Genomic DNA, 24,793 nt, shown 5'->3' with positions numbered 1-24,793 from the left:
AATGCAAAAGATGCAAACATAGGTTTGAGAGTCCCTCTGAAGTGCTCCAAGCACAGTGGCACCATGCCCAGGGGCACTCAGGGTTGGTGGCAGAGTGTGAATTGGGGTGCAGGTCCCAGAATCTTTTCCTTCCCTTACCCTCCAGTTCTACCTGCCTCTGTGGCACAGGGCAGGGATAGCAGGGGTGCACCTGGTGCTTTGAATTTGTTACTCGCAACAGTTCCTTACAATGATGCACCAATTCAGCTGTAGTAAATCTAGTCTTTAAGGTTTACTCATACTATAAATGTTAGCCAGCTATCACAAAAGCAAAATCTCCTCCTTTTTTATGCAAGGGCTCTCCATCACCCAAGTGAAAGCTAACAACCTGAGAGCAACTGTTACCATCACATGAAAGCTTGGTTGTTCCAGCTAGATGAAAGGCACCAAACCTGAGACAAATATTTTGTCAACCCTCATGGGGAATCTTGTAAAGCCATCTCCCATCCTGTAACCGCTCTGTGGTTAAATAGCAGCTTCAGTTCTCTGATGTTGCAATCCAGCACCTTTCACAGGCATTAAATTCCCTCTAAATTAATTCTAAGGGAAAAAAAATGCTTTCTGCTCAGAGTTATTTCTATTTCCCAGTTATTTTATATGAATCTGATAACTAGTTTCCTGCTACAGGGGTTACATCTTGAATACGTAATGCCAATTTGGAATTTTTTTAGACAAAACAAAAATACATCTAAAACATAACACACACAGTTTAGCTAAGTGTAGAACATTAATGCAAGGCATGATTGTAAAAACAGCAAATAAATTGGAGGAGGGGAGCAGATTCAATGGATATCTCTCAGGGTTAGTACATGCTGTAACTGGTCATTCAGATATATCTTGTTCTGAAAGTACATTCTTTTTAGCATAAAAATCCCAGAGTTCAACAATTAAAAAAAAAGTTAGAAAGAAGGATAGAGTGCAGCCAAAGGATAGCCTTTAACAACTGTTTCAAAATGAAATCTAAATATGCTTACATAATAGATAAATGTTGGCTTCCAGGGAAGCTTTACAACACATTAATTCCATCCTGGACTGGGATATATGGAATTGTTTTGAATTTCCATAAGTGTCCAGAGCTCTCTGCTAAGCACACAAGCTGATATTTTGATTCATATAATAGAAGCTATTTTTGCCCTGAAGTAACTCACTGGACTCTCTCTGGCAAGTTTCTGGTTTTCCTTTTGAGCCACAGTACAATTTTATTAATAGGACTCCACAATAATTAGTCTTCTCAGCTACTGATAACTCAACTGCCCTATTTTTTGCTAAATGGATTCCAGGATCTACATTTTAAGAAACAATCAGAAGTTTCTTCCCCCCATTACTTAAAACTCAGCAAACCTCTCAAAAATCGGGGTTTGCTTATTGGTCACAAGGTTCACTTTCATGCTGCCCCTCCATAGCAAGTTCTTTGGAAGTTTTTCTTATCCTTCATAGCCAAACCAGCAGTGGCCAGTCCATGGTCTATGGGCTGTCACACTCATGGCATGCACACATGCAGAATACCTGTAGAATAGACAAATTAAGGCTCAACTATCCCTAACCTAAGGTATTGCAATGAGACCTGGTGAGTTGTCTGAATGGTGCAATGACCTAAGGAAAGAGCAGGCGATTATATGGCCAGGAACAGATAAGGAAAATGCAACCCTGAATTTGAAATGATCAGACCTAGCTGCGGTTTGCAGACTCCTGAGGAGAGTAGGCAGGTACCTGATCCTGAGACACATTAGGCATCCCTCCATCTGTATTTTGTCCTCATTCCTATACAAGTAAAATGAGTAAAAAAATATTCTGTAAATGGCTAAATCAACCAATGGTTGTTAACAAGAAACAATATATCAAGAAATGCCTCTTGACTCTGTACCTTCAGCCTGGTACAGGCAGCCCATTTCTCACTGCTGGTCCCACTGTTGGCTCCAGCCCTCCAGCAGCAGCTGGCAGTGCCACGTCCTCCAGCACTGGGCCTGGAGATCTGGAAACAAAGCGGCACCGGTTCCTCCACAGGAGGCCTGCTCAGTCCCTGCTTCCACGGGCAGCACCAGCAGCTTCACACACAAATACCTGTCAAGGAAAACACAGTTGCAGAATCCTCAGGCTGGTGGGTGTAGCCTGCAGTGACCACGGGCACTGGTGATGACAACCTTTTTACGCACACAGACTTACAGTATTAATTGGCAAGCAACAGACAGAAGCAGGGCTGTCAGCCAACAAGTAATATTTTGTAGAGCTGATGCCATATGTCATATATTAAAAGTCTTACATCAGCAAAACACATGGTTTAATGCTAAATCTGAGGGCGTCCCAATGAAGCCAGTTGTATCTCTCATGGTCTTTGAGAGAGCTATCCAAAGGGTTGCACAAATAGAGTTTAATTATTTTACTATAACTTTTGTGTTAGCATTCTTTTTCAGGCTGCATGTTTAAAGTTGAAGGAAATTACATGAAAAAGCAAAAGAAAATTAAAGTAGGATTCATAGCAAAGCAATAGATACTTTAATTTTAAAGGCACTTAAAATTAGGGAGGAACTTGAAGACCAAAGAAAATGTCCCATATCACTGAACAATTTTTGTAAGTTGTCATTGAGTATGATGCTTTTAAGCAAATCCATCAATGAAGGCTGTCCTCTGTCATTGAACCCAAAACCCTGTACCATACTTTTATCTAGTCTAGCTCTCCATGACTAGTATATTTCAAGACAGGAGGGAGATCTTATCAAAACAGGAGAGATTAGAAACAGCAAGCAAACATGCTCAGCAAACAGATATGAATCTGGAGAGACACCCTCTCCTGACAAAAGCACGTCCTACAGATATGGGTTAAAATTGGTTAAAATGGCTATTTGAAAAAATTTAAAAACCATTTGGCTTCTGCAGACTGAAAGGTGATTCCACACTCTGACTGCTCGTTGGACAGAGTCATATGCAAACCCTTTAGTACAGCTGCCCAAGCAGTAGCCCAGGAAGAGTAGCTTTCACAACTTGGCAGCTGGATGTGGAGATATCATGTGGATATGGGCCCTGACTTCTCTGCTAGAACAGATAATAGAACCGAAAAAAAAAAAAAAAAAAGAGGAAGATGGTAAGGAGATACTTGATTTTTTTGGGTCATAGTGACTTGCAGTTTGTTATCACGCTTAGGTTGAACATCAACGAATTTTGAGGGTTTTGTGAATTTTTAGGGAAAATTGATAACATCAGCAGTCACATATCTCCCATTGCCACTCTCTTGGTTCCTAACACAACTAATAATTTAGACCGATGGGCTCCTTTTGATCACTTTGGGCCAAGGTGTGGGGTAACAGAAAATGATTGCAAAAGATGGCAACTGAGAAGAGGCTTGCCTGGCCCTAGCAGTAACCTTTTGTACAGCTGCAAACCCACGCCAGATAGTGTGTCACCCTTGGTATTCCCTCTGCTGCTAAGGACAGTGACTACTTTGGCCAGATGGCTTGCTCCCTGGATGCAGGAACCTGCTCACATCAGCCCTTGCGTTCTCTCCAGTGCCAGCAAGAGGTTCCTCCACCTTTGAAAGACTGAAGTGGATACCTCATTAGGCTTTGATTATCCTCAAGCAATTGCTTAGATTTCTGCCCTATTACTGATCTGCCTTTTTTAGCAGGGGTCGTGGAATGGGCAGTGGCTGTCTTGTCTTCGTTATAATGCATGATTTGAAACTTTTCAATTAAGCTTCAGATCAGGCCACAGTACTGAGACCACTTTAACGAGGGTGAGTAATGACCTTGTGCTGCACGTGATTTCTGGCACACCATCAGTTTTAATTCTTCTTGATCTTACTGTAACCCTTTGATACTTTGGATCAAGGGTTCTCTTGAAATGCTTTAAGCACATCGCAGGACTTTCAGGGACTGTTCTGACATGGTTTCTATCCCACTTGTCTCAACATAGCCAGACTGTCACCTGTAAGTTTTCCATATAAATTCAAATTGTCAAAGATTAAAAGGGAGCTGAAAATCTGGCCTGTGTGCAGAACCGGGGAAATCTGGTGTGGGTCCCTAGAGTGAGCGAATCTGAGGAGGATTCTGCTACGAGAGCAAGGTAACCCCTTTGATGTGCCATGCCCAAGTACAGCAGTGCTATGATTAGAACAGAAAGCTACATTATACTGGAGTAGTGTATTTAATAAGAACTACTGAGAGAGAGATTTCCAGAAATTTAGACTTCCCAGTTAATACCTATGTTTATGTTACCTATAGGTCAAACTCAAAATCTGTGGTTTTAAACAAAGCATAGACCCTCATCCAGTTATGCCAGTGATAGAAATCACATTGACATCAGTAGAATAGATTTCTCACCTTTGAATTAAGGACTATTTGGACCCAGATCCAAATCCAAGCCTTGTAGCTGGAATCAATTTCCAAACAGTGTGTGCGTGGACAAAGCAGATCAACCTTGGTATTTTCAAGGTCCTTTCCCAAGTCTTGAAGTCTCATGAACCTGGATTTCCTTCTCTTGTGAGAAGGAACAGCATCTAATATAAAATTAGACTCGGGAAGAGTTCCTAGAAGACCCTTAACTTCTCCTAGGTTTGTAGGCTCCCCACAGCTGACACAAGGCTTCCATGAGCATGAGGGAATGAAATAGATACAGGTTGGGTCATAAAAACCCATAAAATACTTCTCATTCAAACTAATATAAAACTCATATATTGCTTTTAGACATGAATGTTTCACAATGTCTGGACGCACAAATCATCAAAACAGAGTCCTTTTCCACAGGAGCCATTGGCTCCTATAGACAGCACAAGACCAAACACCAGATGCCCTGAGGGGCCAGACTCAGCATCTGTGAGGGACAGAAGCAGCTGCAAGCCTCAACCCCAAACCATGGGCAGTACCAAGCAATTTACCTATTGAGGAGACAGTGAGAATGGCACTACAGCCTATGCCTTGCATAGGCATGTGGGAACCTGCACTGCTTGGCCCACAGCCCTGCTCTCTCCTGTCAAGGTACCCAGCACAGGGATGATGCTTGCTGGACTTGCCAGAGGGGTGAATTTTTAGGTAGCTCTTGTCATCTGAAGTCTTCTCTTCAGACATCCCAAAAGCTCCTTTCCTGATGGCACATCAGGGCAGGGCCATCACCCCTAGGCAGGATGATTTAAGCATGGCTGCTGACAGTCTCACAGGCTGCCTACCAACAGAGCAAGGCAATGAGACATTCCCCTCCTGCTACAGTTTAGACAAATTCACCTTCAAAAGCAATTAATTGAGCTACTTAAAATAAAAAATTCCCTGTACTTTTTTAAAAAAACCCTTTAAGCTCTTCTTACATGCAGTATGGGGAGTGGCGGGGGGTATCTGCAAAGGTAGCAGTGAAATCTTTTTTGCAGTTGGATGGTACTAACAGGGAAGTGGAAAAGCTTGCAAACTTGCTATCAGTTACTTGATATATGCAGGAGTTAATTTTTATTGATATGCCTCTAGTCACCAATGGAAATGGTTCATCTTTCGTTACACCCTTTATAGGAGGCCTTTTTCACTGCACTTGCCTGGTGGCTTCTGCAGAGCTGGTAACATTGAGCAAAACTCATTTCCCAAACCAAGCCTATTGGATAGAAATACATTTTATTTCCTAGGATGTAGCAAGCAGAAAACACTCTCATCTGACACTTTCTTTGTTGCAAGGAGAGCCGATCAGCAGTACCATAAGTGTCCTACAAGAGTAGGCATTGAAGAGAGGTGAGGGAATCCTATGGATTTCACTCCAGACAAAATTATCATCGCTATGTCAGGACTGACTTCTTTGTTAGCCTAACAGGGTCACACCTATTAGCATGAAAAAAGGCATTGGTCATTTAACACAATCCTCTTTACTGTGCACTGGGAGCACACATGCCAGCTCCTTCGACTCAAAGAGCAAATCACAGCAGTGTGCTGTATCCCCGTCTCAGGTCCTCTAGGCAGCAATTATAGAAAACGTTTCTGTTATCGCCACATTTCAAAGTCAGGGTATGGCCATGCTGATGTGTAGCTCTAAACCCAGCAGAGCTTGATCTACTAAATGCATAAAGGGGTCTGTGTGTTAAAGGAGTCTGGTCTAATCAGGGGATAGAAACCACAAACTTACAAATTCGAAACCGAGATTTCTCCGGCTATTTGTCCAACAATTCAGAGCACATCCATACATTTTAAATTTCACACTCTAATAGGAATACATAGCAATACTCCTTTCAGAGGTGTTGCATTGATTAATAAGCTTGTCACCGAGGATGGAAATTGCTACATAAGTGTTAAGCACTGTTAACTAATGAAAGACAATTCCATACATTCTGGTGGAATCTAGAGTACTTCAGCAAAAATTATTAGTTTCATTTGCATTTGTACTCTGTCTGACAACAGTGATCAAGCTGGTGAAAGTTATTTCAAATGTTTATGCTCCATGACTGCGGAAAAAATTAGAGAGAAAATTCTGGCTCATAAGGCAGAATCACGCCTGCTGAAAAATCTTTAATTTCTGAAACATATAAAGAGCACAAACAACTATTTCTCTCATCAAATATGCACATACCTCAGTGATATTCAACTTCATAACTGTGCAAAGAAGGAGCAGTATCAATGAATTTAAAGTACAGAACAACTTTCAGCAGGGAAACTGCTAATGCCTTCCATTTCAGTCACATGTCCTCATTAAGGGCTCAGGCTTCCTGGCAAACTAGAGAACATCTGTTTTAGCAGCTTCTAGCTCTGTTCTTCTGTGATTCACCTTCAATGCCACATCACCAATGTAAAATACTATGTACCACCTGAGACTTTACCGGCACATGGCTATGGGCACTACTTTTGGATTCTCAGAAATCAAAATGTTTTTCCTCAAATAAAGTAATTGGATTAATCTCTATATTTTTAAATTATATCCTCCTTTCTGTGAGCATTTTCTGTGACAGAGTTCAGGATTAGAAACTTCATCTTTAAAATTCCATTTCTATGTCTTTGTTATAAACCCATGCCTTCTCTTGATCAGATTTGTAAACAAACAAACAAAAGCAGCTGAGCAAGACTGGCAGCTTCTGCTTCCAGGACTTCCAGAGAAGAAGCCTGCTGAGTTTGTGAGCTAGCAGATGGTAGGCTGCAAGAATCTCAAGAACACAGGATACTTCTCCAACACTGCCCTACTCTGTGGTGAAGCAAATCATTTTACCTCCAGATCTTTCCGCTTTTTGTTTTTCTGGGTCAATGCTGTCTCTTAACTGATGTTGGTACTGCATCTCCCAGGACAATGGGGTTCAAGTGGCCCTATGTGCTGTTAGAGCATGGCTTTCTCTCTGTTTCCTTCATTCTAGCCAACCATTTAGATATGGAGAGAGATTGAGCTCTCCTTTCATTATAGTTCTATGGAAAGAAAAAGGGGGAAAAAACCCTCAACAGGCATAACTTCCTGACTTATTTATACATGCCCATTTTGTCAAGGGATGTGCTGTGCATCTACTGTGAACTGCTGAAAATGTAAGGTAGTTATGTAACCTGATGTTCTTGTGCTTACCAGCCCTTTGCCTTTAAAAGATCTGTAGCCTAAACAGGCAGCTTTAAGAACTCTCCCAGCTCAGTTGTAATCAAGATACCATCTACTTAAATAAGCATTTGTACTCCCAGTGATTTTAGGAGATGAAATACTGATCTTATTACCATAGTAAATACCCTTGAGGCAATGTACAGGCCAACAGAATATTGCTTTCTGCTGGTACAGTACCCATTTTCAGGAGAACTCTAGGAGTATTCCTAGTCATGTGGTAATAATAGAAGATTTGCTTAGACTATATTTGCCAGAAAGTCCTATTTGCAGAAGTGGCTTTTAAATCTTTGACACTGTTCATGGGAAACAGCTTGTCAGCTATGAAAATATTCCTACCAGCTCCTGTATATCAGCCTTACCACTGGGAAAAAGAGATTTTTCAGGTGGCATAGCCCAATAGCAAGCAGAGAAACTTTCCAGCTGATAGGTGAGTGGCAGAGTAGCATTACCTGGATAGGCAAAGGTGGTTTTTGCCTGCCAGCAGCAGTGCAGCCTGTGGTGCCCTTTGAGGACAGTCCCCTTTCCTTGCACAGCTCTGTGTCCAGGCAGGCAGCTGGAACCAGAGGACAGGCAGTGATGGTGTGTGGGAGGCCTCCAGCTCAAGCACACTCCATTTATTTATCACTGAACCGTCATCTGGTCAATAGGAAAAGTTGATAAAACTGTTACCTTCGGGGCTCTGTTCTCCTTGGGAATAATGAAAAGGTGAAGCTGGTTAAGGTCAGTGCACAGGAGGCCCTATTGAAGGTGGGAGCAGGTTGGCCATGAATTGCTGAGCATCATCTGGCATCACAGATAAGCGGAATGGGTAAGAGACTAGGCAGGCTCTACAATAAGGGATGGATTTAATTAACAATTGCACAGAGGGAGCAGACCGTAGCATTCTGGCACGAGGACATCCTACATCTGACAGTTGCTTAAAGAGACAGGGAGCACCCCATTATAAAAAATATATTACTCCTCAATGTATTTTAAAAATTACATGAGAAACAATAACATATTGTATTACCCCTTCTCTCCAGAGCTGCCTGATTACACCAGCACTGAGCACCGCAGGCTCTCTGCAGATATTCTGCACTGGGGCCTATTTAAAAACATCAGTCCAAACTTGGTTGCAAAAGTACAACACTGCTGAAGTCAGGGGGTTGTGCAGATGTAACTAAAGGCAGATGTTGATCCATATTAACTAAACTATTAAATACATCAATCTTACCCAACCATCTGACACCTTGTCCTACTTCTCAATATTTTTTTTCCCAAAAGTTTATTTAAATTCAGCCAGCTGACAATTTGCAAGCTTCTGGGCAACCCTTTTTTTTAAATTTCTTGCTTTCCACCCCACCTTCCCCTCCTCTTTCTCTCTCTCTCTCCTCCCCCAAGCCCCTTCTCCTTTAAAGTTATTACTTTAATATTAAGTGAATCTTCTAATTATTTTGAAAGTTCAATGTGATCATCATTGCACAGTTCTAGCTGTTCCTCTCTTCAGTCAGTAAAAAACAACAACAAAACACCCAAGGAAAGGAGCTGAAACAAACCAGAGTTCAATTCTTATTTCTTTTCACATAAGTGTTAGCAAAACAATTAATTAATGCACAAGCTCCTTAACTCATGGGTCCGCATTCAAAAAAGCGGACAACAGGCTTTGATGGTCCCTGCTTCAGTCCCAGTGGGTGTTTAACCACATCCCACAGATCAGTGCAGCTTCAGCGGATGGACTCTCCCCCCGGGGAGCCAAGCATGGGATTCACCATTGCCAAAATGGACATATATGGAGAAAAGTACATCCCTGAACACATCTGCATGATTAAATCATCTATTTTCTTCATTCACCTGAATAAAACACCACCCAGTCACTGGAAACAAGAAATTTGGGGGAGAGGGTGGGGGAAGGGGGAGAATTGTTTACTAACCAATCTATAGAAAAAAAGGTTCAGAGATTTCAGAGCTTCCCTGCTAGTAATGTATCTGATTTCCTATGTTACACCAGCTTTGAGACCATACAATATGACTTACTCTGGACTTTTTCACCAATGACAAGCAAGACCCACCACTATATCCTTGGCCTTTTGTAAACATATCTGTTTACTAGAGCCCATCCTGTAGAGGTAGATAGTTTTTTTAAATCATACTAAAAATCAGTGCTATAAAGGACACTCTTTTAAAAAAAAAAAGCCCTAGAAAAGGTGTGACTTGAATGCATAAGAATTTTTGAATGAATAGAGCCCTTAATATTTAGTTTTGCCTAATGAAGTAAGGCATGAATGCAAAAGGATTAGTATTCCCGTAACATTCAATTCACACACACAAAGTGTAATTCATGGAACCTGGCTTTAATTTTTTTACATATAAATAATTAATGCTGCATTTAAAGTATGTTAAAATGTTTTATTTCTTAATCAGCTAATTTGACTGAGAAACAAAGATGCCTTTATTTTCATTTTCCTTGACTAGAGTTACTGTAGTAAAAAGTCCCCTCTAGCTTTTGGCTTTTGACTCTCAAGTTTGCTGCTGCCAATTAGTTTTCTAAAGTCACTATTTTGAAAAATGTTTCTCACTTTTTAAAAAATGTAATTGAATGTCTGTACATCACAGAGTTTCTTGTGTGCAGACACAGGGTGTTAAACATTCTTTGGGTTGACTTGGGTCAGCTTTAAAAAAATCTCAGACACTGAAACTTGAGAAGCAGTCGTGTGCTAGTGTTTCCTCCACATCCTGTTAAGTATTAAGTGGTTATTTAAAATAGAGTTGTTATACTCAGTAACTGACTTAAAGTGCTTGATATAGTTTACAAGACGATTAATTAAATGAGAGCATAGCATGTGATGCACATGTATTTCCATAATCATTCACATTGGCCTATAGTTGCCCTTTAATTTTCATACTAATTAAAGTAACACATTGAACTGCAAATTGTAAATGGCTGCATTTCTCAGTAGATGTTAACACTGATGTAAGCTGAATGGCAAATAAAAACCCTCAAGATTTAAGCAGAGTGTTTCTTGACTCTGATCTATTCAAGTTTCCCTACTCATTCTATTATTGGATCATGTCCACATTTTAACAAGACTGCATTTTTCCTGTGTTTTCAGCCCCATATTTTTCTGAGGTACAATGTGTGTATTTTTTGTATCGTGGTGTCTGATTAGTTGGTCTCCATCTGATACAATAGAGCAATTATGCAGGGTTTGCTGTTACGGATTAGTTTTTTTAAGTGATGGTGGGGCTAAGGTTTGTAATCTGATGGGCAGAAAGGAAGAAAACTTATTTCACCAGTAGTTTTACTTCTTACTTACATCCGAGCCATTATCCTCCTTGGTTGTTGCTCAAATCTTGACACGGCTGACTTGAAACTTGAAATGCAAACTGGAGGGCTGCACTTTCAGGTTGCATCAAGGAAGGGGGAAGTTACTCCCTAGAACATTTACTGGGACTTGGAAAAGAGAAGAAACAGATAGGAGCAATTATCCCGTGGTTCACACAGCTGCTGACACTTTGACTAGACACATGCTCTGATGGGGACAACTGCATCCACCTCAAGCAGCCTCTAGCATGTAATGGACATATGGTAATTGCTATTGAATGAGAAGTAACCTTGGACTATAGGCATCCTTTAAAAGAAATCCTTGACAAAAAAACCCCTCTGTCAGGGCCAACAGCTCAAAAATTAACAACTAATCACTGCTTTCAATGTGTCCTCCATCTATTTGCTTCCATGGTGAGGGAGGTTTTTTTTTTTTCTTTCAGAAATGAGCATTATAAAAGATTTCTTTTTAATTTAAAATGAAAAATTCCTCCACTCCCAGGTGACCTATCCAAGAGAAATAATATTAAGCACTCGATTGCTCAGAGAGCATCAGCTCTCACACATATTACAAGGCTGAGTGTTCATGCTCCCTTCCACCCCACCCTGCTCCCTTCCCACAGCGTGTCCTATCTCCAGATCCTAACTTGGCTTGGCCCAAGATGTTATTTGTTAAAATTAACTTTCAGATCAGGCTGGAGTCAGTGTACTTGGCAAGGAGGAGAGGAAGGAAGACTGCAAGGGAGGGAACAGCTTCAGGAGGCAAAGAGGGAAGCTGTAGCCCAAGAAGGGTTTTGGGGAGCAGAACAGGCCACAGCAGCACTGCAGCAGGACACAGAACTGAAGCCAATTTTGCCCCCAGTTTTGTCACTGCCACTTCAGCATTATGCTGTCCCCAAGTCCCTTGTTCAGGGCCACACAAAGGTTTCTCTTACACCTGCCCCCAGCGCCCTGGGCTGCAGCCAGGCAGGGCTGAGCTCTGCTCCTGCCTTGGTGGGGGCACCCAACATGACTGCTCCCATGACATGCTTTGTTTCAGCAAAATTCTTCTGAAGTTCAGCTGTGGGCAATGCTGAACAGCCACACATTGCAAAATGAATGGAGTCACGCTGAGGGAAGATGGATAGACTATGGTAATAATGCAAGACATTTTTTTCCCCTCATAAACCAAATTTCCCATACATTTCTGGAAGATTAATTTAGATTTAGGGAGGTTTCAACTGAAATACTGGAAAAAAGACTCTAAATGCAAGGTTGGTTTCTACCTGACCTTAACTACTACAACAGCTACCACTGCTCCAGCACATTTATATATAAAATAGTCTGGCATTTCAGCTTAATTACTTAAGGACTCTATGAAAGAAAGCCTTTAAAATGCTTTAATTGCAAATTTAGTCTTTCTGAGTACACAGCAGTGGTATCATCCATTGAATAATTAACCACGTATTTAAAGAAAAAATAAAATAACTCTCAGCTACATGGACACAGTCCTGCTTGTCTTAAGTAGATGATGCATGTAAATATGTGCACATACAGAATTAAGTAGTAATTTCAGTTTGCTGGATTTTGTTTTTCCTTTGAGACTGGTGTAAATGTAACATTAGATTTATTTTCAAGTTTATCCTCAAACTCTATTGTAACAAGGAAGGGATTGTAGAGTGGGGTGAAAATCCTAAAAGAAAAAGTTTGTGAAGCTTTCTTACTGCTGTAGCACAAAAGGACTGCTATGTTTCCAAGTGGGAGGGTCAGCTGACTCTTCCATTTGGACACAAATCTCCTCTCCCTCTCTCTCATTCCTTTAACCTTCATTTGCACTCACCTACTAAATGCAGCACGGACTCTCTCCTCCTCTGTTGCAGCCTGCAGATTGCCTCTGATGGGACCTTGCTGCTGAGGTGCAAGTGGGTGGTGCCAGCTGCTGGCAGGGCAGTTTGCTGTGCTGGCACTGCAGCCCCAGTGGGACCACAGAGCAACACACAATAAGAGCAGAGCTGCTTCAGCTCAGCAGCACGCTGGCCATCCAGCAAGGGTGCTTACATAAAAGCCAAGGGTTTGGGAAGTCTTTCATCTTTCCAGAATCAAACCCTTTTTTACACACACTCATGACAGCTGGTTATGATGAACAAATTAAAACTAATTTAAAAGTTACTCTCGGGCACAATTGTCAGGCTTTCATTCAGGAAACTCTCTAAACAAGCACTTAAGTTTAAGCAGGTGCTTAAATCCCACTGAACACGGCAGGATTTATACACCTGTTTTAGTGCTTTCCGGGGCAGGGACGGCCCTCAGCAAGCAGTATGTTTATTCCACGAGTCCCAAAGTCCAGGTGTCTTATTCTCATCCAGGTTTAATTGCCAGTGCCCAGGCAGCATTGGGATAACACCACTCCTAACCGGATTTTTATTTTAGTGCACATCCTGCTATACTACAAACCTGCTGCAGCCCCACAGGCAGCTCTCCTGTTAATGAGCTGCAGCACAGAAATCTGAGCATGAGAGCCATCTAAGAAGGTTCACAGCCACAAACTGCCACTCTGGATGGCAATGCTGTTCTTTCAAGCCATGAATAGTGCATTGAGCCATTCCTTGAAGTTGCAGCTGGGGCTTTTCTTCCTTTTTTACTCTTCTGAGGACCATCATTGCAATCAGCCGGGATAGCACTGGGAGCACCAGAAGTCCTCTCCTACCAGAGAAGCAGAGTGTGGTGAGGGTGCTCCTTTTTACAATATACAAATGACCCTGCTCAGTGGCAAGATTAGCATGCTGGGAACAACTCTTCTCACCCTAAAGAAGCAAACTGCAGAGCTGGTGGGAGGAGAAGGGAAAGGAAAACAGGAGTCTGGCAATATGACAAGTACTGTGAAGTATTTTTTTTGAGCATTAACACTGACCTAGGCAAGACACAAAGTTGAAAAGTTGCAAGCATTTTCAATGAAAACCCCACCACGTATCCTAAACTTTGAGTTATTCTTGTTACTTAATTGAAAAACAAACCCTGAGTTTTCATTTCTCTTTCTCTCTCTCCATGCTGGCAAGAGGAGGATGGGAAAGGAAACAGAGAAAGAAAGGGTCACCACTAAGATTTCTAAGGTCTTTCCTTTTGATACTGTGACTTGGTTTTGGTTATTTTTTCATTACTTATTTTCACTGAAGTAGAAGGTCTCCAGGAAAGCATTTGCTTCGGTTAAAATCAAAATTAAATCTGACCTATCATTGAGAGAAAAAACCAACTGAATCTAAAGAAGACAAACTCTGTATCAGTGTGCTCATATATTAAAGGGGGCATGTGCGAGTCAAATTGCACTGACAGACCAGCATAGGTCAGATCTGTGGGAAAAAAAAAGGAAGAAAAAAGAGGATTTTTAACAATCTTTCAGCCCTCTCTTTATTAGACCTTAATTAAATCAATGGGTCAAAGCAACAGAGGGAAAAAATAGTTCAGCTAGGGGACACTAATCAACCCCTTTCAGTGGACTGAAAAATATCTTAAGCAAGAAGTAAGCTTTAAATCAACATCTGCCTTATGTAACACATAAATATAGACATTACTGCTTAAGAAAAGAAGCATTTGTAGGACCTTTTCTTGAAAATAGAAAACATGTATAAAAGAAAATATTGCTCATAACCACTAGGTAGATCAGTGAGCATGCTTGAATGCGGACAGCCAGGCGAATCCTTTGGGGTTTGGCTGAACAGCATCCTTACACATGTTGTGAATTTTAGGGAACGCAGAACTGAACTGAGGAGCAGCTCCTGAGTCATCGGTTGGTGCTCTTGCAATCAGACAATGACATGGCTGTGTTGACCATCAGACCTCTGAGTAGCAACTGAACCATTTAACTTGATTAATACCAAGTCTGGACTTGCCCTTTTTTATCCCCACAAATTTTGGCTAGAAACCTGAACACTAAGACCCCACTCACATGCATGGCAGACGGTACAAATTCAGTTACATCAATGCAACCTCAGTAGCATTAGGAAAACAAAAGGGCTTCATCCCTGTTACTGACGCTGGCTCTTGAGCCACCATGGCCAACATGACTGACAGAGTGAATGCTGGCAATGCTCAGCAACAGAGTCTGGTCTCCAAACTAGCATGGAACCCCCTGCAAGAGCTGTACTGCAAACAGACAACGCAGAGAATATACTAAAAGAAAAGGCTAAGATGAGCATTCTTCCTTGAAGACATAAATTATTATATTTAAGGATATTCAGCACAAAACCACATTTCCTGATCTTCACAGAATATGTACTGTGTGCTTGCACTGCAGGAGCCAAGCCAAGTGGTGAGACTGAGCCAGCATGCAGCATGGCTGTATCCCTCTGTCCCAGCACAAGCCCAGGGGAAGGAAATATGACTCAGAGCTGGAGGTTTTTCCCCTACTCACTCCTGGCCGGGGAAGCTGAATTCCCGCGTGCTTGGGTTGTGGCTGGGGATGAGGAACACCTCCCTGCTTCTCACCCTTCTGCTAGGTTTTGCGCAGATTGGGTCATCTTGAATACGTTTCTTGTCTGGTTTCAGGAAGCTTCTGTTATGGCCCCACAAAAGACAAGATAGATTTTGCCATCTTGATCTATGCTACATTAAGACATAATCTTACATTCTAAAGATGAAATAGTAGTTTCAACTAAAGTATAGCAAACAGTAATGAACAAAGTCTGATTTGCAATATTTACCTATTAAATAACATATAATACTTCAAATTAGCTTAAAATTGCAAATATGCTGGTTCAGATTTTATTGGTCATAGCTGAGTAGGTAACATTACTAAGGGAATCACTTTACCTGAAGAGTGTTTGGAGCCACACTCCCTGTACCATTTAGCCAAGGAGAGTGATCTCTCCAAACATGACTGGCTCTGTGCAGTTTTCATGACAGGCTGCATCCAAGAACTACCACCGAGTTGCTATATAATATCTTGCTTATTATAATAATTATTCGTCTCTACTGCTTAAACCACTGTTGCATGAGAAAGTTAATATTTCCAAGGCTCTGGGTGGAATACCTTTCCCAGAAAACATGCTCTCAACAGGAAACCCAAACACAGTGCTAGAGAGTTATCTTAAGCAGATTTAAATAATTAAATCCAAAATTCTCAAACCACTTGCTGTTTCAAATTTATTTCTTTAATAACATGCTTGTTTCAGCAACACACTGGATTAGGGTTTCATTTATTTAAAATTTAAAGTCTGTCCCATTCTGAGTGTTATTTTAAGTATTTAGGGGAATTTTGTGCTTGTGAAAACGAAGAGATTGTTGCATTATAAATTCATTTCCTCTGTTATTGCACAGGCCATGCACAGTGCAGCTGTGAAAGCGCTGTAAGAGCCCCGGTAATGTCCTCAAGCTCATAGTAGATGGCCGAGCCTTTGTTTTTGCACAAAGAGGAGCTGGTCCTTTCTTATGTCGTCAGCTACAGGTACTTCCTAAACAGCATTGCTGACTCTGGCAGCCGTGCCAAACAAAGAGAAGGCGTTCAGTGACAGCAATGACTATCCACGTTGCCCACGGGCCAGCTGCCAAGAGCCATTTTTGTGCAGGACTTGCAAAAGAGGTTGAGCCCAGTGGCCACAGCCCCGCACCAATCAGTGCAAGCAGCTCCTGTAGCAGGTGTTACCTCTTAAGGAAGGGCTCGGTGGCGGTTGCTGTCCACACCAGCAATTTTACAAACAAGCAAGTTTCTTATGTGTTCTCCATCACCTCCAGGCATTCATATTCTTTTTAAGTACAGGAACATTAATTAGATTTTGACCACAGACCCCAGATTTGACTTACGCTGACAGGGTTTCCATTAGTGTAATCTGTAGGGGAATTCACTGTTTCAACATCTGTGTGCCTAAGGCCTATCTCACATTTACTGCCGCTGCCTGAAAAGCCTCCCTTGTACGGCTGTGTGTTTCTTCATGCTCCCAATTTCACAGAAGTCATTTCAGCACCAAACGGTAATTAGCAAAGGGATGGGCCTCGGCTGACATGAATGCAATTTATTGTTTTCCACAAGGCCCTGAACAGAGCAAACAAAGAACGCAGTCTTGCTGTCTGGCATTTTATTAACTTGTATTGTGTGATGTACCTTACTGAAGGGAGATCTCCCACTAAATGCAGCAGCGAGGATCCAGTAACATGCGTGCTTTTGAAGAATATTAATTTTGGTTCAATTAGGCAAGTTTTGTGGGACCTCAGCCTCTAAAATAGGACAGCCACTTTTATAATTATCTTCTGTATTAACTTTATCACCACCCGACTTTTTACATAAATGCAACCTTTCATCTTTAAAATGCCAACACTTCTTCAATTTTGGCAACCGTACAGCATTGCTAATTATTTGCTCATTATGTGTGGTTAACTGATGAATCATTAATAAATGAATGAATGGCTAATATATTTTTATGGTAATTGGAGATATAACTGATTGCAGACTTCCTTTGCTTCTCAGAACTGCCCTGAATGAGCAGTAGCTGCTTAATTGTTTACAGATGATATTTATGCCACTGACAAGCTCTTCCTATAGCCCTGTGTCTGAGAGGTGAGCCCTCCCTGTGCCCCACGGTGGGCATGGCGGGGTGATGCTCTCTCTCCCCCACAGGCACAGTGGATGGGCAGGCACACGCATTTCGGACAGGTTTCCCAGCAGCTCCCTACAATGGCTGGGAGCAGGACTACTGACACTTCCCAGTTACTGCAGGCATTCCCCAGTAACACCAGACCCTGACATGGAAATGACACCTTTCTGCAAGTGTTCTCCTGCAGTCTGGGTGTCTGCAGTGAGTACCACAGATAGCAAAGGGAAATCAGGCTCCAGTGACATTTTGTTTAACTCCATACTGTGCATTACAGTAAATGGCTTACACAACCTCTCGCTGCCAGTGCACAGTTAATGAATTCAGAGATAATTGCAGGGTTGATTTCTTTCTTTCTGCTTTTTTTTTTAATAACCTATCTTTCCATAAATCATTCTATAGGGTGCACAGTTCCAAAACACATAAATTACATCTGCTTGACAATTCAAATCAAAAACAAAAGAAGTAAGATGTCCAAACAAGGCTCCTTTAGCTATGCACACGCATCCTGAAGATCAAGTTAAAAATGCAAAGGAGATTACCAATTCTTAATTATAATTATTTAACCAGGTGGGTAGTTTCTCTAATGAACATTTCTATGAAAACAGAATAACTAATGATGGTCTTAAAGAAGTCTTTGTCTTCCCATGTACTAATGATCACATTTATAAATATGCAGGAAGGCCCCCATGTACATTGCTAATGATAAGTAATTAAGCACCAGGCGTCAAAAGCTATAGAAAAGGGTCAGGGTAATGCAAGAGAAAATTAAAAATGCAATAAAATAAGTTGTGGAGCAAAATTAAATTTCTGGCTTCAGCAGACCTGGCTGTAAAGAAATCTTTTCCCTTTCAGTATAAACCATGGCTGCTGTGGGGTATCCAAACAAAATCTACTAAGCACTTTCATTAGATTTTACTTGCCTCTGTGCTTGTTCTCATATTAAAACCAAGTGAACCACCAGCCATTTAAAACAGACGCTATATTCAGTAAAGCTGCAGTTTCTCTCAATGTTTATGAGAAATCTCTGTGGCTGAGATTATGACTATCACCAGCCTCCTCAGAAGCATTTCAGAGCTTCCGATGAAAGAAAACAGGGATGTGTTAAACTTGAAACCTGCTTTTGTGATTATATTTTTAATGTGGAGGTCAATTCATGAAGGGCCTTCAATTCAATCCCTGTCAGGATCTCCACCAAGACGACTCAGACCCAGGAGGCCCAGAGGGCTGGCTCAAGCCCACACCTTCAGTTCAGCTGTGGAACCCACATCATAGACCATTGCAAAGCATTAAAGGCAGTGTCCAAATTAAATGAAATGGGTTGTCTTTGGTAGGAAAGACATGTTATTCTCTCTAAATAAAAATTGTTAAATTAGTTCATCCTGACACTCTTTCCTGGAGCCTCAGCACAGGGCCGTGGGAGCCTGGAGGTCCCTATGCTCCTGCTGGCTGCCGCATTGCCCCTCGCTGACCTCCCACCAGCATCCCACACCATGGACCCATGCCATGGCTAATGCCCCTGCACCAAAATCCCACTTTCTGCTGCTGCAGTTTGGAGTTCAGTAAGACAAAGCTTGGGTCTGACGGGAATAATAATATATTATTATTATTATTATTATTATTATTATTATTACTTCTCACTGAAAGCTGGATTACACTTGTTTGTAAAATCATGGTGAGGAAACAGTAAAAAGTAGAGAGAGGGAGTGACAGAGTAGGGGGACACAAACAAGTGCCATCCCTCTACCTCACAAAATGGTGTTTCAGTGGCTGATGGAACCCTGCCGCGCTGCAGAGCCATGGCCTGCCTCAGGGCAGCAAATACAAAGATTTCTTGGCCTGATTTCAAGTTTTACCAACAGGTTAGATCAAAGCACACACAGTTTTTGTATTTAGAGATTGTGGGCATTGTGGCACTAATTGCAAATAATGCTGTGGCATTCTTTTCAGGTGAAACCAGTGACTCTCCTACATTTCTAGCCTTTCAGGACTTTTTGAAAACGATTTTAACATTTACTTCCAAACTGACCTTTCATTGCCTCACACTGGCTATTTCCACCACCACCTTTAGCTCAGCCATGGCCCTGGCTCTCACACGAAGCACCAGGAGCGTAAGCCCCGCCGGGCCAGGCGACGCCCGCTGACAAGGCAGCACGGTTTCCACTTTTATGGGCCGTGCAGCCAGCCTGCCTGCTCGAGCTGTTTCATTTTGTCTGCAGCCGAAACTCAAATAACCTGGAGTAAAGCTGTGACGGTGAGACACTGGTGTAGTGAACACATTTGGCCCTGACAGTGGAGCGTGTGCTGCTGAGTGGCGGCGGGCGGCCAAGCCCCACCGGGGGCCCAAATCCACCCTCCAGGGGTAACTTTTCCTGCAAAATACCTAAGGGGACATCTCTGAAAGAGACAGTCTTAGGGAGTTTATGTCTGCCACCTTGTCCCTCGGGTTGGTGAGCCCATGCCTGGGGCTGCACTCGCTCTCTGGATGCTGTGTGGCCCCAGATGGCTCCGCATGCCTGGGACAGCCCACGAGGGACAGCCTGCACCACCGTAGGACTGCTGCCATGGCCAGGTTCTGGGGACAAGGGATGAGTGTCTGTGTTGCTGCTTGCAACAACTAAAATAAAAGAAGGGTAGGAAAAGCAGGTATTGGGTTACAGTTATCTTCAATTAAAAAACTGTTTATCTTTGAAAATACGTATCTGTTACTGACAAGCTCTGAAAACTACCACTCCAAGTCTGTCAGTAAAACCAAATGTTAAATGGAAAATATTTGCCAGGATTTAAAATTAGACCTACACATTACTTACAGATGTTTCAATGAAAAACACTTGAAACTCAACCACATAGAGTAATAAACCCCACAATGGTCTATTTTTTTTATGCTCCAAGTTAATTTTTATTATATAAGTAGCCATACGAAGAAGCCATTGCATACTGCTTAAATTAAATGTGGAGGAATGAAATCAGCAGTATCCCTTTACAGCATATGGTCCAGCAAATCAAATTATAAAGCTTTCCACATCTCATTAACTGCAATGAGTAGAGTGAGATTTCTAATAAGTCACTTCTTTTTCATGTGAGAGGTGAGCAGTGACTTATTGTAACTATTCTCACAGGATGACCCTTGTGCTGAAATTAAGAACTAATCTAAAATGGGAAAGGTCATTTGGTCAAGTCTGATCATAACATTTCCTCGTTATTGTTTTAGTTGGCATTGAAGCACATGCTTTCCCAGTGCATCAGCTGAAAAATGCCTTTGATAATTTCACTGACAGCAAGTAACCCACACACTGCCATTTAATGAGTTTGGGCTGGATTAGCTGACAATAAAGAATACAGTATAAATGCTTTTATAGAATGAGTTTTTCAGCAGGAAAATTTCATGCATGCGTACTTAACTAATTTATTTGCATTTACCACTGAGATGTCAGTCCAAGTACCACTCTGGTGAAAATTTCTGGTCCCCAGTTAGACAGCAGCCTCACCAATCTCTGCCTCTCCTTGGAAGGAACCTGCTCCAGGCCCCCTCTCACGGGCCACCTGTAGCCACAGCTTCAGTTGCAGCAAGCATGCCAAGGAGAGAACTGCATTCAAAGGCTCACTTCCTCCTCTGCACAGAAAATCAAATCAACATACAATTGTTCATCATGTGGCTTTGCTTTATGTGGATTCCTGATTTAGTGGCAGATCTGATTCAGGAACTGAGGCATTCCTGGCTCCCTGTCCTGGGCTCAAATCTCTAACCTGAATCCAATCTCCCTTCCGCCATCAGCCTGAAATTGTTTGCTAGAGGATATATTGACCATAAAAATACAGTACAGTGCACAATGAGAGAAACATCTCAAGACAGTGGAAAAGAGAAAGCTCAGCCAGGCCAGCTGAAACACTTGGGAGGAAAATCAACAGGCTGTTTTTAGCAATTACAAAGTTGTTGGCTGATCTGATCTAGCTGGGCAGGAAATTCCATAGTTTTTGGAAACCATTGACAAAAATGTTCTGGCAGTTCTATTCTCCATTTTGTACTTCAAGAAGAGTTAATGCACTTTGCCCAAGAAGTTCAGTTTGCAAAGCAAAATGGGAGAAAGCTTTGCAACTGAATATGGAGACACATTGTCTTCCACAGTAGCAGAAAAATCGTGTGATTTACTTGAAATCTACTGATGCACCATTGTAATGACTGGGCAGTAGTAAGAATGTGATCATTCCTGCCAGGACATTTCACTTGGTTATTAACCTCACGGAAAAATCTGGAGGACTGTAAACCAATCCTCAAAGGATGTATTTCTTATTTGCTCTAAAAACACTGCCTTACTTTTGTGCAGCCACTACTGAGAAGTCTGAAACCTAGCTACTGTTTAGATTAATTTAATTTCCCCTTAATGTTCATTAAATACTAAGTTGTTAGTTTAGGGCACCTCAAGAGGAGTTGTTAGAGCTAATTTTCGGAAAAAGTAGTGTTTGAGTGCAAAACACAGCATGCAGGGGATGTTCATGTCATTTCCTTTGGGCTATTTTAAGCATTTTAGCAATGAATCAGTCCAGAAGACCTGATGTCCTCTGGCCCATGAGAGGGGACCAGCAGGCACCTGAAGCCATCCCAAGCCCCAGGAAGAAGGGGACAAGGTCTCTGAGCACCTCCATCAGATGGCAGCCAGCCATGGGCTTGCCTGCGTGGGTGCTAGGCCTGGGATCAGCAGCAGCAAGGAGACCAGGAGAGGGAGGATGGGCACCATGAGGCTGTCTGGTCCCACTGCCCCACAGCCACACTGTGAGGCACCAGCTCCACTGTCAGCCTGTGCTTTCCATGTCCCCTGTGCAACAGCCAAGCCTGCTCTCACTCTGCTTCCTAAAACATTCTCTGGGTTGGATAGTATTTTTTTTCAATTGCATATGAAAATTCAGAGGGTGGAGAAACCTTAAAAACACAAGTTGGAACAGTGACACTCAGACTGCAGAATGCTTGAAATAACAATTTTTTTTGGCAAACATGGAGAACTCTCACATCTCACTAGAATTAACTTTTGACCTCCAGACCTTAGAGAGTCGGAGTTTCAAAAAATGCAGCTTTGCACAATGTGCACTGAATTACTACAGTTCTCATGTGCATACAATCGGGTAATTATGTATGCAAAAGTTTAAATTAAGGCCAGAAGAGACAATGTACTTTAAAATACTCCGAATTTAAAAAGTGCGTGTTGCTTTGTTGCAGTGAGTTAACCTGAATGCAACAAAGGGTTTACCAAATAAAAGCTCTGCCTCTTCCTTTGTGCAATGATTACACTGTCCAAAGTACAGTCCTTGACACCCCCAGTAATACACCGCTGCCTTTAGCATCTGATGAAGATCCACTGCAGAAGGAGGGCAGTGCATTTTGGGACAGTTGCAGGGCCTTCAGTGAAAAAGGATCTCATTTAAGAGGGCATTTGCAACTCCCCACTGGATTCATCAGATTCTCTTGATAATGCCTAGTTACTAGATTTATCTAACCACACATTGATATTCTGGGTATATGGGAAAAAACCTGGGAAAAGCCAAAGTGATGATACACTTAAGCACAGCACCCTGCAGCTGTTCTGGAGGGATTAATTTTCAAAATATGGAGTGAGGCCTTAGAAACTTGTAATTCCTACTTTGAGAACTTGGACAGGCTGGTCTGGATGAAGGTTCAGGGTGTATGGCACAGACATGAGGTCACCCTCCCAGGCTCATTAGACCCACGACTAAGCAAAGCTATCACTTTTCAAACAGCAAATGTGGGCAATTGCTATTAGCATTTCCATGCATGTTTTACTTTAAATAGTCACTACTTGCTCATCCTTCTCTTAGCTGAAAATTACCTATTTACCTAAATGCATATACTTGTTATGTGTCTGTATATATTTATTTTAAAATAGCTTATGCATATATAACACAAAGACACAAAAGTTCTCTGATGCTTGCTCCTGGAGGGGTAATAACACAGAAATATTTAAGATGATTCAACAGTGGACGGCTCAGCAGATGTCTCCAGCATGGTGCAAGACATTAACGTCTGCTGACTCATCATAGCAGTTAATTCATCCCTGGCTCATGTTCCCGTCATCTCAGCAGCAATTTAGTACTTGGTGAATTTTCTCTCATCAGGAGTAAATGTTATCACAGACTTGTGATTATGTGCTATTTGAAACTGGTAGAGCTAAAGCCATGTGTGATAATAAAAGGTAATTGTTTACCTTTGAAGTTGATATCTATGGCCTTCTCAGCACTCTGCAGGAAATTGGGCCAGTCCATGACTGCTCGGGCAGTCAGGCTGCGTCTGACACCCCTCTCCAGGGCGTGAAAATGAGGTGGGTGTGCATGCAGAAGTTAAAACAAGCTAGTGGCACTTTTATAGACTTGTTTTCCCCTACTGAGTGAAGCTGAACACACTGAAGAATTCAGTAAGGGAAAGGTTCCCCTTCTATTTAATGTGATGACATTGCTGGCTAGAGTGGAGTAATCGAATTTCCTTCCAGTGGAAGGACAAGCAATGCAATGCCAGCTATGTGCCCGTAAGCACACCTGAGCATAGGCCCAGGTGTCGCAGACACAGTGGAAGGCAGGGGAGTGTGTCAGCCTGGGGGTGCTCAGTGGCTCGAGGCCAGCCCTCAGCCAGCAGCACAGCCGCCCGCACGGGGCTGGCCACACTCTCTGCAAGCAGCGCCTGAACACCTGAGGCCACCACGCCCTGGGACATGGCACAGCCAGCACCACCTCCATGTCTGGGACTTGATGCACATCAGCTGATGGATAACCTGCAGAAGACAGCATTTTGGGTGCTTCAGGGGCAATTTTTCCTTCAGCAGCCAGAAGCTGGGTGCAATTTCATGCCGTCCTTAGGAAGCAGATCCATAAGTGCCCAAACCTGATTCTGCAGTTACTGGCTTGGCAGACACAAACTGCATTTACCATGAATTCCCTGATCTAAGAAATAGAGAAAGGTGTAAATCAGGAGTACCAGTTGGAGGGATTTAGTGTTTGTAACATATGCTTTTTACATACTGTTAGCTTTCACTACTCATTTTCAGTGGATTATAACTACCCCTAACAGAAATGGCCAGAGAGATGAAGAGGTCTCAACATTTTTGCCTGCTTTTCCTTTTTCCATCTTATCCTCCCAAACAATCCACATTGGAATTCATAAATAAAGACATATGCACATTTGGAGCATATTCAGATCAATTATCCCACATAATATTTTTGGAGCTGGGAAGAAGGTATATTGCCTAAACGGTAATGCCTATGGATCTTTAATATTAATGCGATGCTCAAGAGATAATTACTTCTCATGAACCGGAATGAGTCTGGCCAAAAAGGTTGAACACATCCAAAATTCAGCTGA

This window comes from Motacilla alba, chromosome 8, assembly GCF_015832195.1.
Source record: "Motacilla alba alba isolate MOTALB_02 chromosome 8, Motacilla_alba_V1.0_pri, whole genome shotgun sequence".
Taxonomy (NCBI): Eukaryota; Metazoa; Chordata; class Aves; order Passeriformes; family Motacillidae; genus Motacilla; species Motacilla alba.
Note: the sequence above shows the minus strand (reverse complement) of the source record.